Source organism: Myotis myotis, unplaced genomic scaffold, assembly GCF_014108235.1.
Source record: "Myotis myotis isolate mMyoMyo1 unplaced genomic scaffold, mMyoMyo1.p scaffold_m19_p_3, whole genome shotgun sequence".
NCBI lineage: Eukaryota > Metazoa > Chordata > Mammalia > Chiroptera > Vespertilionidae > Myotis > Myotis myotis.
In genome coordinates, this window is record NW_023416335.1 from 116932253 (window position 1) to 116946367 (window position 14115).

At 41.2% G+C, this 14115-nt stretch overlaps 1 protein-coding gene and 1 pseudogene across 1 annotated transcript in view; one reads left to right on the forward strand and one right to left on the reverse strand.

The window, feature by feature from the left end:
* ATP8A2 (ATPase phospholipid transporting 8A2) overlaps positions 1-14115 on the reverse strand; it is a 701182-nt gene that overhangs the window by 91074 nt on the left and 595993 nt on the right. The gene's annotated exons all lie outside the window — the stretch shown is intronic.
* Positions 7926-8398, forward strand: LOC118651393 (annotated as a pseudogene).

Genomic DNA, 14115 nt, shown 5'->3' on the forward strand with positions numbered 1-14115 from the left:
ACCTTGATCTCAGACTTGTAGCCTCCAGAACTGTGAGATAATCATTTCTGTTGTTCAGGCCACCCAGCTTATGGCACTTTCTTATAGCAGCCCTAGGAAATGAAAACATGTTAACAGGAGGTCTACTGTTCAGTTGCTCTTACCAAGCTTTCCATTACTCCACTCAGTGGAGAGGCATAGGAGACCACTGGGACGGAGTAGGAACTGTTTTATAGGATGTGGGCTGTGGGACAATATCAACCCATTTAACTCTTGCAAAGACAAGGGAAAATAAGTTGAAAGGCAGCTTACTGGCTAGTATTATTTCTCCTACCAATATAAGCTATTTAGAAAAGAATTACCCTTTAATAATGATATGAATCCATCAAGTAAAAAGCCAGACATGTAAATAACTATACTATCATTTTCTGTAATATCTTCTGCAGCCAGAGAACACATTACAGAAAATGCTAGAATTACATAAACCTATCTAGATGATACTCTTAGAAAAATAAAGTCAAAAGGACTTAAATTATTCGATCCTCCGTCTACAGAAAGTGGAAGACCAAAGCCATCATAAAACACCCCTTCCCGGATGTGGGCAGCATCTTTAATGAGAACACTGCCCAGGACCACCATTGTCCATTACTTTGATAACTTCTAGGTACAAGAGGACTTAATCTCATATCAATGCACAGAATAAAAATGAAGGCTAGAGGCTGAGTTATCCCAAGGGTACAATGTGAGTAGACGGTAGGATGAAATCTGGACTTGATCATTGTGATTTCGGTCTTGATCATTTTTCTAAAATAAATGTTATCTGGATGGACATAAACATTAAGAGAATAATTTTTCTTATCTTGAAAAAGGTAACAGTAAAACACAGAAAAATATTTCACTCATTGAGCATCCCATGCTCTTTAGAGCTTAGCCCAGCTCTTGTGGCTGCAGACTATGGCTTACTCTAAGCGTCGCTGTGCCTTGTGGTGCGCTGGCTCGAAGCAGGCGAACAATAAATGTCCACTGAAAGTGAAATAAAAGACTTTAATAAAATACTGTTTCAGAAGACTTCGTGAACTGGCAAGTAGACTGCTGCTCTTGGCAGGGCTCTGCTGGTGGATCTGGTTATGGGAAAACTTTACTACATTGTTCGGCCAAATATGATAATTGCAAACCTTTTCTGATGTGAGGAGGGGCACTGTTTCTTACTGTTTCTTGGTGTTCCTACCAAGACATGTGTTTTGAGGTCGTGTCTTTGCTTTCTAAAGTAAATAGGGTAGCTGAGTCTGGATCTGCTTAACCCCACCTGTCCTTTCCCCTTCAAGTCGATAATAAAAAAGGGAGATTCCACGTCAGACCTGGACCAGCAAGGCACAGCATCTAAGACTCAGTCCCCATAAAAGAAGGCGTTCTCTGGGCTCTCTCACAGGCAAGATTCTGGGTACAATTATGGGAATGAGGCTACAAGGATTAGAATTAGTGCATGTCACAGTCGGAAAGTGCGGCTGGCAGGCAAGCAATTGACTGAGATGCGAACAGATGAGCAACAAATGTGTGTAGCAGCCCAACCCTTTTTGGGAAACCACACCCCTGTGCAGGATATTTGGACACAGGCAGGCATATTAGATGTGCCATACTAGTTCTAATAGCAGGCCAACAAAAGAATGCAAGGAGTCGCTAACCCTTCTGCTTAGTGCTCTCTGAAGGAGCTCCAATAATTGCTCATTTATAACCTCTGAGCACTTGGTGGCCTTCCATGGAAGGAGCAGGCAACTGCCTACAGGAAACCAATTGCCCTGCCCACTGACTGGAAACACATGTTCCTTTCTGTCATCTTTGGGAATAGTTGCAATTCCACAATGTGATCCTTGTCAACTTATTTCCTTCTATTTGTGGTCCACTGAAACTTCAGGATCTAAAGAGCTCATCATCCTGTCACCAATCGCTGTTAATGCCCAAAACACTGTTGCAATAATAAGAATAATAACAGTCATTCTTGCAAAGTCATCCTTTTATTCTAAACTCCTTCAGATTCGCATGGGGCCCTGATCAGGATCACTCCGATATCCAAATTCTGAATACTAGAATACAATTCTGGGTGTTTGGAATAAAACCTCTTAATAAGCATAATGAGCTGACCACAGAGATTTTTAAAAAATTGCATGTTAATGATTAGGATGAAGGACCCACATGTAGAATTTTAGAGTTGAAACATCTTAGTGATCAGGAGGGATAGTTCCAATTCCTTATTATGTATAGAATATAGGCAATCACCATGCCAGGATTCTCCCCTTCTGTTAAAAAAAGACAGCCAATACTTGCACTCACAATTAAATGCAGTTAATTCTGAGTCTTCAAAATTCACAAAATAAAGGTATCACTGGTTTCCCATTTAAAACGTCTAAAAAATAAACCATAGAAGGAAGAATATTCACTATTGAAATAAATTATTTAACTTATTTCTGGTTTAGAACTATAATATCTATTTCACTTTTATACTATTTGATCAAATAAACACCACGAACTGTACTTCAAACTATAAATATTGTACTATTCTACAATATGTCACATAATTAATCAGAATAACATATCTTGGCTTTTAGGCTAAGTCTTTCATGCCAGCACAAGATTTTATAGGTAAATAAATTAAGCATGACACATAAATATGACTTTACTTTCAGTTTAGTTTTTCTAATATCTGATAATTTTTTGACATGTTTTAAAAGGGAAAATGATTCAACAATAATTTCTCCTTGATATTCACTTATACTAGCTTATTCCGTTGTAGGCAAAGTCTTTAGCTTACTGTTGATTTTGTTACATGGTGTTCATTAGTCATTGCTTTTACAGTGTACGTGGGAGTGGGGAAAAAAGGGCAGCCTTGCTTCTTTGGATACAAGGAAGGAAACAGAATTTCTGCCTCTCGATCCTCCTCCTGGTTTTTCTCAGAGCACAAATAAGTGAAAGTAAAATAAGAAAATGTTGGCCCTAGCCAGTTTGGCTAAGTGGATAGAGCATTAGCCCATGGACTGAAGGGTCCCGGGTTTGATTCTGGTCAAGGGCACATACCTGGGTTGCGGTCTTGAACCCTGGCCCTGGTCGGAGTGCATATGGGAGGCAACCAATCAATGTGTCTCTCCCCCTCCCTTCTCTCTCTCTCTCTCTCTCTCTCTCTCTCTCTCTCTCTCTCTCTCAAAAGAAAAAGAAAGAAAGTAACTGTTGGGAATATTCAGGGAAAGGCAGAGGAAGGGTGTGGGAGCTCAAAAGCCCTGGGGCAAACTGCAAAACTGTAGTATCGGAACTCCTGGGGCCACTTCAGCCAGAAATGGTGTGCTTCTAATGAGGCCACAGGGTAGAAGGCTGGGAGACTTGGCAAAATTTCAGAGGCAAAATTACCAGGCTGGTGACTGATTAGACTGGCGAGAGGGAGGAGTCTAGCTCCTGGCTATGTGAGCTGGTAGATGGTGAAGCCATTTGCCATTTTTGGAGACAGAAATGTTGACAGGTTAGGGGGATGCAGGGTTGCATCTCTCACACCTGCTGAACATGGTGTTTGTGTGCGTGCGTGCGTGTGTGTGTGTGTGTGTGTGTGTGTGTGTGTGTATGTGTGTTCCAAGCTGGAAAGTCTGGAATGCATTAGGTCACTGAGTCTGGCGCTTAGATGAAGGATCTAACCTTTCAAGCATGTAGACTTGGAAGTCATAAGCACACAGGTAACAGTGGAAGCTGGAAAAGTAGACAAAAGCTAAGGATAGAACCTTGGGGAGCATCAGCCTGGATATTATGGAGAAGGGAAAAGAGTCTGGAATGAAGAAGGCTGTTTGGAATATAGAAGAATCACAAAAGATGGTTAAAGAAAAGGAAGGAGTGGCTAAAACAAAACAAAACAAAACAAAATACCTACAGAAAGGTCTGTAAGAAGGAGATGGAAATATTTGGAATTGGAGTTAATTGGGTTGCAGACTTGGGTGAGACTAGTTTCAGAGGAATGATGAGGGCAGCAGTCAGCTCTGACAGGTTTAGGGCTGAACTGGAAGTGAGAAGGGGATTTCCTTGTGTGACTGTAGAGTCTCTTATGACTGAAACTGGGGGTGAGGGTTGGTAGAGAATCCAGAGGGCTCAAAGCACTTCTACTAACTTAGAGCATAGACTGCACCCTCTCTACCGGAACCTTCTCTCCAACACTTAAATACATTACATTCTTTTACATACTAAAATCAAAATCTAAACCCAAATACCTCAAATCTCTTGGGTATAGGGATCTGAACACAGTTATAAAGGTGGTGGTACACTGAGTTAAGATTCACACCAACCCTAAAATCACACCAATCCTAAATGTTAAAAGTTGTTATCCCTGGCTGATGACTTAGTGTAATTTTTGCAAGATGTAATCACTATGTGATATACATATATTGTAACAAATATACTTAAGTGTCTGAAAGAAAAACATTTCAAAACTAAAATTCAAAATTACAGTAAAAATGTTGTAATCAAGATAATCCTATATAATAAAAGCCTAATATGCTAAGTGTGTGGTCGACAGCTCGGCCATTCAACCAATCAAAGCGTAATATCCTAATGATATGCTAAGGCTGCTCAACTGCTTGCTATGAAGTGCACTGACCACCAAGGAGCAGACAATTGACCAGTCGACCAGTCGCTATGACGTGCACTGACCACCAGGGGGTAGATGCTCCGAGTGGTAGGTTAGTTTGATGCTAGGGTCCGGCTGATCGGGACTGAGTGAGATGGGCCGGACATGCCCTGGAGTCCTCCTGCGGTATCTCCCCAGCTGGTCAAGCTCCTGTGTCCCTCCCTGGCGCTGATCGTGCACTGGTGGGGTCCACCGGCCTGGCCTGCACCCTCTCGCAATCTGGGACCCCTTGGGGGATGTCAGAGAGCCGGTTTCGGCCTGATCCTGCAGGCCAGGCCGAGAGACCACACTGGTGCACAAATTTGTGCACCAGGCCACTAGTAGTTATAATAATAACAATCCCAAAAGTTGTATACAGTGGGGCCTTGACTTGCGAGTTTAATTCGTTCCAAGACCCAGCTCGTTAAGGAGCTCATTAACTCAAATTACTCTATCAACTCAATGCAAAAAATCAGCCAAGAGACAGCTGGTATCTCAAAAAACTCATTAGTCGGGACACTCATAAGTCAAGGCCCCACTGTATTTAAAAAGTAGCCCCTGGTCAACTAACTAGAAGTATAAACAATCAGCACACAAGCACAGAGCCTTGCAAATAGCAAATACACAATAAATGTTTGCTGGGGTGCATTCTAGGACATTTCTGTAATTGTGGCCAAAGCTCTGAGCCCTCGAGCTATTTCTAAAATCATAACAGCAGGCCAGGGAGTGGATTTCCTGGGGGTACAGGAAGCCAATCTCAGTTTGTTCTTGCAAGGTATTCACAAGCTCTTTCCCCCGCTTAGCTCAAAGACCACATGTAAGAAATCAATGAACAGAGAAGGGTGTCATTTCCCATGATGCTGAAAGCCTCAGCCAAGACCACGTTTGTGTTTTCCCCCCTAGGTGAACATGGGCTTTTTTCCTACACCTAAGTCTTGTCTGTGAGCTCACCTGAACATTTCCAGTAAGAAGAACAATGTATAATTTTGGAAGATAATATATTAAAACGTGCATGGCTTCATTTCTGGAAACATACATGCCTTTACATGTGAATTTCATTTGCTTTCTAGGCAGTACTTAGTTCAGGGTGAGAAGCAAATTCATTATCTATGACCTTGGCTGCACTGTCCTCCAATTCATTATCTACCTGTATGAGGTCTCAAGCAACACAGATGCTTGTACTGACTTTTAGGAATCACATATTTTAATACCCTTGCTTAAAAGGAATAGTATTTTAAACCCCTTTTCCTACTGCTTAACTACCATTTCAGTACCAAACCCCAGGTAGCAACTTGCTTCCTTAAATAAGTCTTTTATTAAGAATAAATGGGAAGTTAATCTATAATAATAAAAGTTAATATGCTAATTAGATTGGACGTCATTTTTGATGTCATTCCAGACATCATTCCTGATGAAGCCAGGGCCAGAGGGAAGCCTGGGTCCCAGGTGCCAGAGGGAAGCCAGTGGGAAGGAAGGCCTACTCTTGCACAAATTTTGTGCATGGGGCCTCTAGTTTAAAATAATCACAGTAACAAATGTAATCCCCTAACATTATGTTATAAGTGGGATCCAAAATGAAATGAAATGTCCAGAGACACGCTGCTGGGATGGGTGGGAAACAAACACCAGCCGTGATAGTGAAGATAATGGTACCCTGGGTTTCACTGCTTCCAAGTCTTCCATGTACTGATGCATTAATTTTAGGGGGGACAAAATGTTCTCAAATTAGTGCAAATCTTCCTTAAAATAAGTCATTGTAATATTTAGCATCTAAATGCCTTCTCATTCCCTTCTGTTTCGTGAGTGGACTCTTCTTTCTGGGTTGCCCTTTGATGCCAGAGTAACAGACACGGTTTTTACACAGTTGAATGTTCCACACTGTGTGGGCCCTGGGCCTTTTTCTTGTTTGTTTTTTAAATCCTTACCCCGGGATATTTTTCCCATTGGTTTTTTTTTAGAGAGACTGGAAGGGAGGGAGGAGAGGAAAGGGGAGGGAGAGAGAGAGAGAGAGAAACATTGACGTGAGAGACACATCAATTGGTTGCCTCATGCTAGCACCCCGATCCTGGCTAGTGATCAAGCCTGCAACCCTTCAGTCCACAGACTGACATTCTAACCACTGAGCAAACTGGCCAGGGCCCTTTTTCTTGTTTTTAATCCTGGATCTGGCTCTTTGTGCTGCAACGTAATCACCAGCAAAAATAACCTTGTAATGGGAATATCACAGTCAAATCAGCAAATACGCTATAACATTTTGACTTCCTCACTTCCTGTAACAACTTTCCCTCCCTCATATTTTAGTAATTGGTATTCTCCCCAAGAAAACCTCCTATCTATGTCTCATGTACCTCTAGCATCTTGAAGTATTTTATTTTTATCAGAATTCTCGGGGAAGCCAATCCTTTAAGCTGCACTGGTGCCCTTTCCTTTCTCCAATGCTCCTTATCTGGCAGCCTGTTCGAGTACATTCATGTGGTTTGGCCAGGATTTCCCCTTCATAAAGATGAACTCACTGAATCTAAAAACATATGTCCCGCTACAGATAATTAGTCTCTTTAAACATCCGCCGTGTCTTATTTTCTCTCATCTTCTTTTTTTCATGGCCAACAATTTTGGGGCTTTTAATAGTCAAGGAATAAAAATGTATTCTCTGATATTTAAGAAATTTTAGAATTAAATAAGGTATCTTATTCTATTACAGTCCATTGCTATTATACATCAATTAACATTTTAAAATGATACATCCCATTATGAAGAACTTACTTTATACTTGCTGGGAGGAAAAAAGGCATCTCTCCTTAAATATTTATCAGCACAGTGAAAGATGCTATTTTTAAACTTCACTAACACAGAGTTTTCTAGTAAATTATTTATGTCAATATTAACTGGTAATTATTCCTGAAATTATAATTATTTATATGAATTGTAATTAGGGTAGTCACCAGTATGATTATACATATCATAACATGGTATAGTGAGTAACACAGTGTAGTGAGCAGGTCTGAAAGCAGTCAGACCTGGGACTGAATCCCAGCTTTGTATCTTAATAGCTCTGTGACACTGGGCACATTCCTCATTCTCCACTTCTCAATTTATTCAAAAAGTGTGGACAATAAGGGTTACTGTGCGAAATAGATCTAATCAATGTAAAATAACTAGTATAGTATTTGGCTTGAATTAGACAACTACTAATCCAACCTGCAAATTTAGAAAGTCTTTAAATAGGGGAAAAAGGAAGGAAGGGAAAGGAAGGGAAGAAAATGGAAGAAAGAAGCTCTTTTCCTCCCTGGCTGCTTAAAGCTCAACCTTCATCATGAATGACACGGTAACTATCCAGACCAGGAAGTTCATGACCACCAGACTACCTCAGCGGAAGCAAATGGTCATTGATGTCCTTCACCCTGGGAAGGCAACAGTACCCAAGACAGAAATCCGGGAAAAACTAGCCAAAATGTATAAGACCACACCTGATGTCATCTTTGTGTTTGGATTCAGAACCCATTTTGGTGGTGGCAAGACCACTGGCTTTGGCATGATTTATGATTCCTTGGATTACGCAAAGAAAAATGAACCCAAACACAGACGTTGCAAGACATGGTGTATATGAGAAGAAGAAGACCTCAAGAAAACAGAGAAAGGAACCCAAGAACAGAATGAAGACAGTCAGGGGGACTGCAAAGGCCAATGTTGGTGCTGGCCAAAAGAAGGAGTAAAGATTCTTCAGTGACTTTATCTGTGATGGTTGTGCAGATTTTTCATGAGAGGATTAATAAACTATAAACTTTTTAAAAAAATGGAAGGAAGAAAATGAAAATAATACGTCATTATGCGTAATATTTGGGGTCAGCTTTGATGACTTGTATCCATATCAGTGTCCAGAGGAAAGGAGACCACTATTCTGGCCAGGAGCTAAGCTGGATGATGATCTCAAAGGCACTAAAATTTTATCTACATGTGGAGGTTGCTACCAGGTGATTTAATCCATTTGAGTTGAGTACAATCTGTTTATGCTCCTAGGAGTCATAATGAGCGTGAGGTTTAAGGATTTAGGAGTGAGAGCAACTGGACTGATGGGAAAAACATAGGTGCTAGAAGAACAGGAAACATGGACCCCAGACACTGTCTGGAACTCAGCAAGGGCTCAATAGATGATCTCTGTGTCCAAACCCAAAATAAACTAATAAAAGAGGTATACAGAAAGAATGAAAAAAATGAGTTAGAAATAAGAGGACGCAAACAGAAAAACAGATTAATTCACTAATAGGGACAATGACAACACTGTAATACTCTGTTCAAAGTTAAGATTTAAACAACTTCTGGAAATTGAGCAGTGAAATAAAAACAGCAATGGACCAGGAATGACATGAGTTGGGTTCCACGCCAGGTGTGTTGCCATCAAGGCAGCGAGCAACCGTTTTGGGGCTTCAATTTCCTCATGAGAAAACAAAGGGCGTGGGAAGTGCTCTGAGATTTCCTCCACTTCAGTCGGCCACATGTCTCAAACATTAGATCGTGTGGCACATTTTAAGTTGTAATCCTGTGTCCGACCGATCCAATCTATAGGATTTTGCAGCAGCTGGGCCACATCAGAAGAGTAAGCCTGAAAGTTGATTCATAGCAAGGGCTGGATCTCTGAAAGTGCACGCAGCTGAAGCTGGGCCACGGGTGCTGCTGTGGTGACAGCCTGTCTTTCTTCCTTGGAATGTGTTCTTTGAGGAAAAGCAAGACCACTGAAAGAGGCAGGCAGGGACGGGTGCCCAGCCCTCCGCCTCAGACCTGCCGTGCTCTGCCCATGGCCACTGCGACACTCCTGAAGGTCTGTTCCGCGTGGCCCAGGGGAGCCTGGCCACAGACCAGGGAAGGAGCCGGTTCAAAGGCATATTCAAGGTGAGTTATGTGAAAACTGCCCGCAACATCCTTTTTTCCTTTTTCTCTCACATTGTTAGCATTTATTAACTCAATGTCTCCATTTCCCTTCCTGTATTTTAATCTGGCTCACAGTTGGTGGAGAATGTTTTCAGAACCAACCCAGAGCTGATAAATAGCAGTGGCTAAATGTTAATAAAGGAACAGGGTTGAGATTGAACTAAAGCATGGGTTTAAGTAAATAATTACACAAAATCCATGATTTTATAAAGAACAATTTCATAGAAATGTTTTATGTTTTTGTTTTAACATGATGATAAATGGAGAGAATGCACTGGTAGAGAAAGCATAATTTTAGACTTGGAAGGAAACTTTAAAGTTCATTTCAATCCACTAAATGTTTATTAAATTTTTCTTGGTGCTAGTCACTGTAGTTACAAAATAAGTGAGATGAGGTTCCTGTTTTTAAGCAGCTCTAAGTATGTTAGGGAGACCGATATGACCCGTGCCTCTGCTTGGTCTCTTCTGCACCCAAATTTATTCAGTAGCCCCTGCTCTGTTCATGTTACAGTGCCCGACCCTGAAGCCTGCATGCTCTGGTAGCTCCAGCAGGGTTCTGCCAGTGAGAGGTTCTGGCCTGAGATTAGAGAGTGGGAAGAAGATTGAAGCCAGGATTTCTCCCCTCTGTCTGGAGGTCTCCAGAAGTGGCCATGTTTCCCCAGTTCTTGATCCTGCTGGACAGCCCCACCAGGATCCATGCTCTGCAGTGACCCAGCCACTGCACTGGGATACCACTGCCCTTCCCTTTGGCCCTCCAACCTAAGAGGGTGGGAACTTTTTGTTGTGGTTCACCTCTGGGTTTTCTCTCAGCCCTTATATCATGTCTGCACCCTATTCTCTGAATTAAAATCCACTATCTATAATAATAAAAAGGGTAATATGCTAATTAGACTGGATGTCCTTCCAAATGAAGCCGGGGCTGGAGGGAAGCCAGCCCAGGTCCTGGGTGCCAGAGGGAAGCTGGTGCTGGCAGCCGGGGGAAGGAAGGCCTACTCTTGCATGAATTTCGTGCATCAGGCCTCTAGTTTTAAATAATTAGCCTGGCTTCTGTATTACTGGTTGACCCTGACTGATACACAACCCTTTAATGATAATGTAGTTTAAGAACTGTTCTTCCAGCAGTTTGAACAAAAACACTCAAGAGCTATGGGTGGGCACAGAGAAAAAGATTAATTTTGCTGGGAAGTCTGGAAGACCCCACAGAGATAGTAGCACCTGTTATAGTGACACCTTGACAAAAGATGAGGGTTTGATCTTTGAAAAGTGAGCCAAATCTTAACAGGTGAGGAAGGAGGAAGAAAGACCTTCCATAAGGAGAATAGCATAACCAAAACTTGAAAATGTACAGCATGTCTCTAGCACAGGCAGCAGTGAAAGAGGTGGTTAGAGGGTAGGGAAAGGATCCATTGTGGAGCTCTTGGAAGCCCTTCCAAGGAGTCTGGGATTTGCTTTTCATGTAGTTGTGACCCTTACCAAGTTTCTAAGCAGTGAAAGGGTTATATTATAGGAGTGAAGGAAGTTATGACATGGAGATCATCCAGAGTAACTGCTACAGTTGAGCAAAAGGTGATGATGGCCACAATCAGCATGGTAGCAGTGGGAATGTGGAGAGGAGTAGATTTGCAAAATATACCGATGAAGGAAAGGATGGGATTGAAAAAAGATGGATATGTAGGTCAGGGAGTGGTAAGAATATAAGAAAATTCTCTGTTTCATGTTTGAACAGAAAGATATATAATAATGCTCATACGCACATAGGTTGTAGGCCATGAGCTTATTTTTGAGTATGTTGAATCTTAAGTAATCATGCAAACACAGCTGGAAAGTGTGACAGGTTCTGAGAAATGCCAGTCTGGTGCTCGTGAAAGAGGTAAAAGCTAGAGATTTATATTTGCAATGCAAATATTTATATTTGGTTGAAGCATGGGAATGGAAGGATGATCCTAGGGAGAGATAAGAAATCCATAAAGCACTGAACTGAACTCCATAAAGGAACACTACACTTAATGGCCAGAAAGGATAAGGAGAATCAGCAAATGAGATGGAAAGAGACAGGAGGAAATTAGGCAAAAGAAATAATTTAGATGTCAACAGAGAAGAGTTTTAAGAAGTGAAGGTAGCCATGAATATATCACAGGACAAACATCAAGTGAGATGACCGGAATGTCTTTTGCTCTGGTGTTGTGATGGTTAATTTCATATGTCAACTTGTTGAGGAGTTATGAGGTCATCTGGTTCCATTTCCTCATTTCACAGTTGAGGGAATAGATCCTGGGGCAATTGACTAATCTGCCCAAGGGCTCAGAACTGCTTAATAGTAAAGCTGGTCTAGTTCTTTGGCGTTTGATGGTCAACCAGAATGTGTCCTACTAAAGAGCCCACTCTCCATGGTGAGACCAAGGTTTCTCGTGGAGAAGCTCAGAAAGAGTTGGTATTCTACATCAATTCCCTGACTAAAGTCACTTCAAGAAATGTAGAGAGGGGGGTTGCCAGTCATTTTTTAAATGTTTTTCCACACATCCTAAAACTTAATTCTTAACACTGAAATTATTCACCAGATCAAAAATATAAACAAACACAAAACAGACTTCTGATTGAGATGTTCTCAGTCTAAAAGACCTTTACACCACAGTTCAGATGTTAGCATGCACCCAGGCAATCTAGTTTATAAACTATATCTTTTCTTTGTGGGAGACAAAAACTATCATGAGAACTAACAACCTTAAATGTCTCCTTTCCCAATAAAGACTTGCCAGAAAGAAATACATGCTAGTTTTATAAAAGGAAGATAATTTCTTAATCAAGGAGATCACAATGGTATTTACAAATCAGTTATACTAACTGACATTTTTTTGTCATCTGTTGTTTTAAAAGATGAAAGTATTATTTTATTTTTTACCATTTTTTAATGTATTCATGTTTTCTCTTAACTTCTAGGGGACCTGACAATGGGACATCCTGGAAGAGCATAGGCTTAAAGAGTGAGACAGCAGTCAGTACACATCATATCCCTACCATGTCCTGGCTATGCAATCTTGGGGTGATAATAACTAATAACATAGCAAGTGCTACTATTTACCTGGTGCTGTATTGAATAGAATAATAGATGAGCCCATTTAATTGATCTCTGTAATTACTTTATGAAGCAGGCATTTTTATCCCCAACCCCCCTTTTAGGGGCAGAAACTTTAGCTTAGGCATTTTAGTAACTTGCTTAGAGTCCAAAGGTTGAATGCAGCTAAGTTGGGAGGGGGCCCAGTTCAGTCCACAAGGTTACCCAGCGCAGCGGTTCAGAGGTTTCACAAATACATCCTACTCAGATTGGGTTGTACAATCATAAAGGAAGGCTCCACGTGAAATGCTAAGCAGAAAGTAGTGCCCACTCTATATTATAATGGGGGTGGAGAGGAGGAATGCTAGTTTATAATATTAACATTGATTAGGATTAGAATGTTAGCTGCAAAGTAGACTTTTGCTATGTAGTGAATCCCATCCCCTCCCATCCCTTCTCGACTTAAATTTTTAAAACTAATTCTCCAAGAACCTTAATACTATACAAAATTATTTGTAAGATATATAAGATTTGTGATAATAAAGAATGAGGTAACATTAGGTTGTGAGCTCATTTACCTTAACATTTGAAATAAAAATGTTTTTTTTTAAAGGGGGAACTGAAGTATATAGGCTGGACATGGACTTGTGTTATTAAGTGTGGAAGCAAATGCTTTGGAATGTTCTCCCTGTGCTGGAGCTGGCTGACCTGTCACTGACCAGGAGTCCTAAGCTGCCAAGCTGCCAATTTACTTCTTTAAACTACTAACTCGTTTCTTTATGATTCTGAGGATAAATTCTAAGGGCTCTCAGCACATTCCCTTACGGTGAAGCTCAAATTAGTCCCCTCTCCTGGACTCCCACTGGGCTCCTCAGTACATCACAGAAGGCTGGCTGAGAAGACCTCTTTCTAGTCCCACAAATCATCCTAGTACCTGCTACTCTGACAGGCCTGGGCCATTATTTATTACAGAGTAAGCACTAGCTGACTAGGGTCAATTATTCCATTGACCAGGCATTACAATAATTCCTGGTAATTAAAAGAGGTACTTATGTGAATCTGGGTGCATATTGAAAGAAACATCAGTCCTTTTGTCAACTTGGCAAGTCTATTGTTCTGAGCCAGGCCCAACCAATTAGCATCTTTTGCCAATCCCTGTCAGCTGGGGCTTGAAAAAAGGAGAGAAAGGGGGTCAGTCAGATGCTAATTTAGATACAATTGTGTCAGGGCTTTTGGAAGGGGCTGGCTCTAAAGAAGCCACCAGGGTTTAATGAAGCAAACAGCTTGGGTCCCAGTGACCCTGCAGGGGTAATTTTTAAAAGACCCCTCTGTGTTCCTGTGCCAAATAGCAGAGGGACATCACAAGAAGCCCTTCCTTTAAAAAAATTGAGAAGGATAATCATCCGTTAAATCTGCTCATTAAACAAATCTCTCAGGCGGACTTAACGTGAATTAGCACTTCTCTAAAAAAGTAAAATGTGACATACAGGAGACAGTTCAGATCATTTGAAAGGTCACAGTTCCT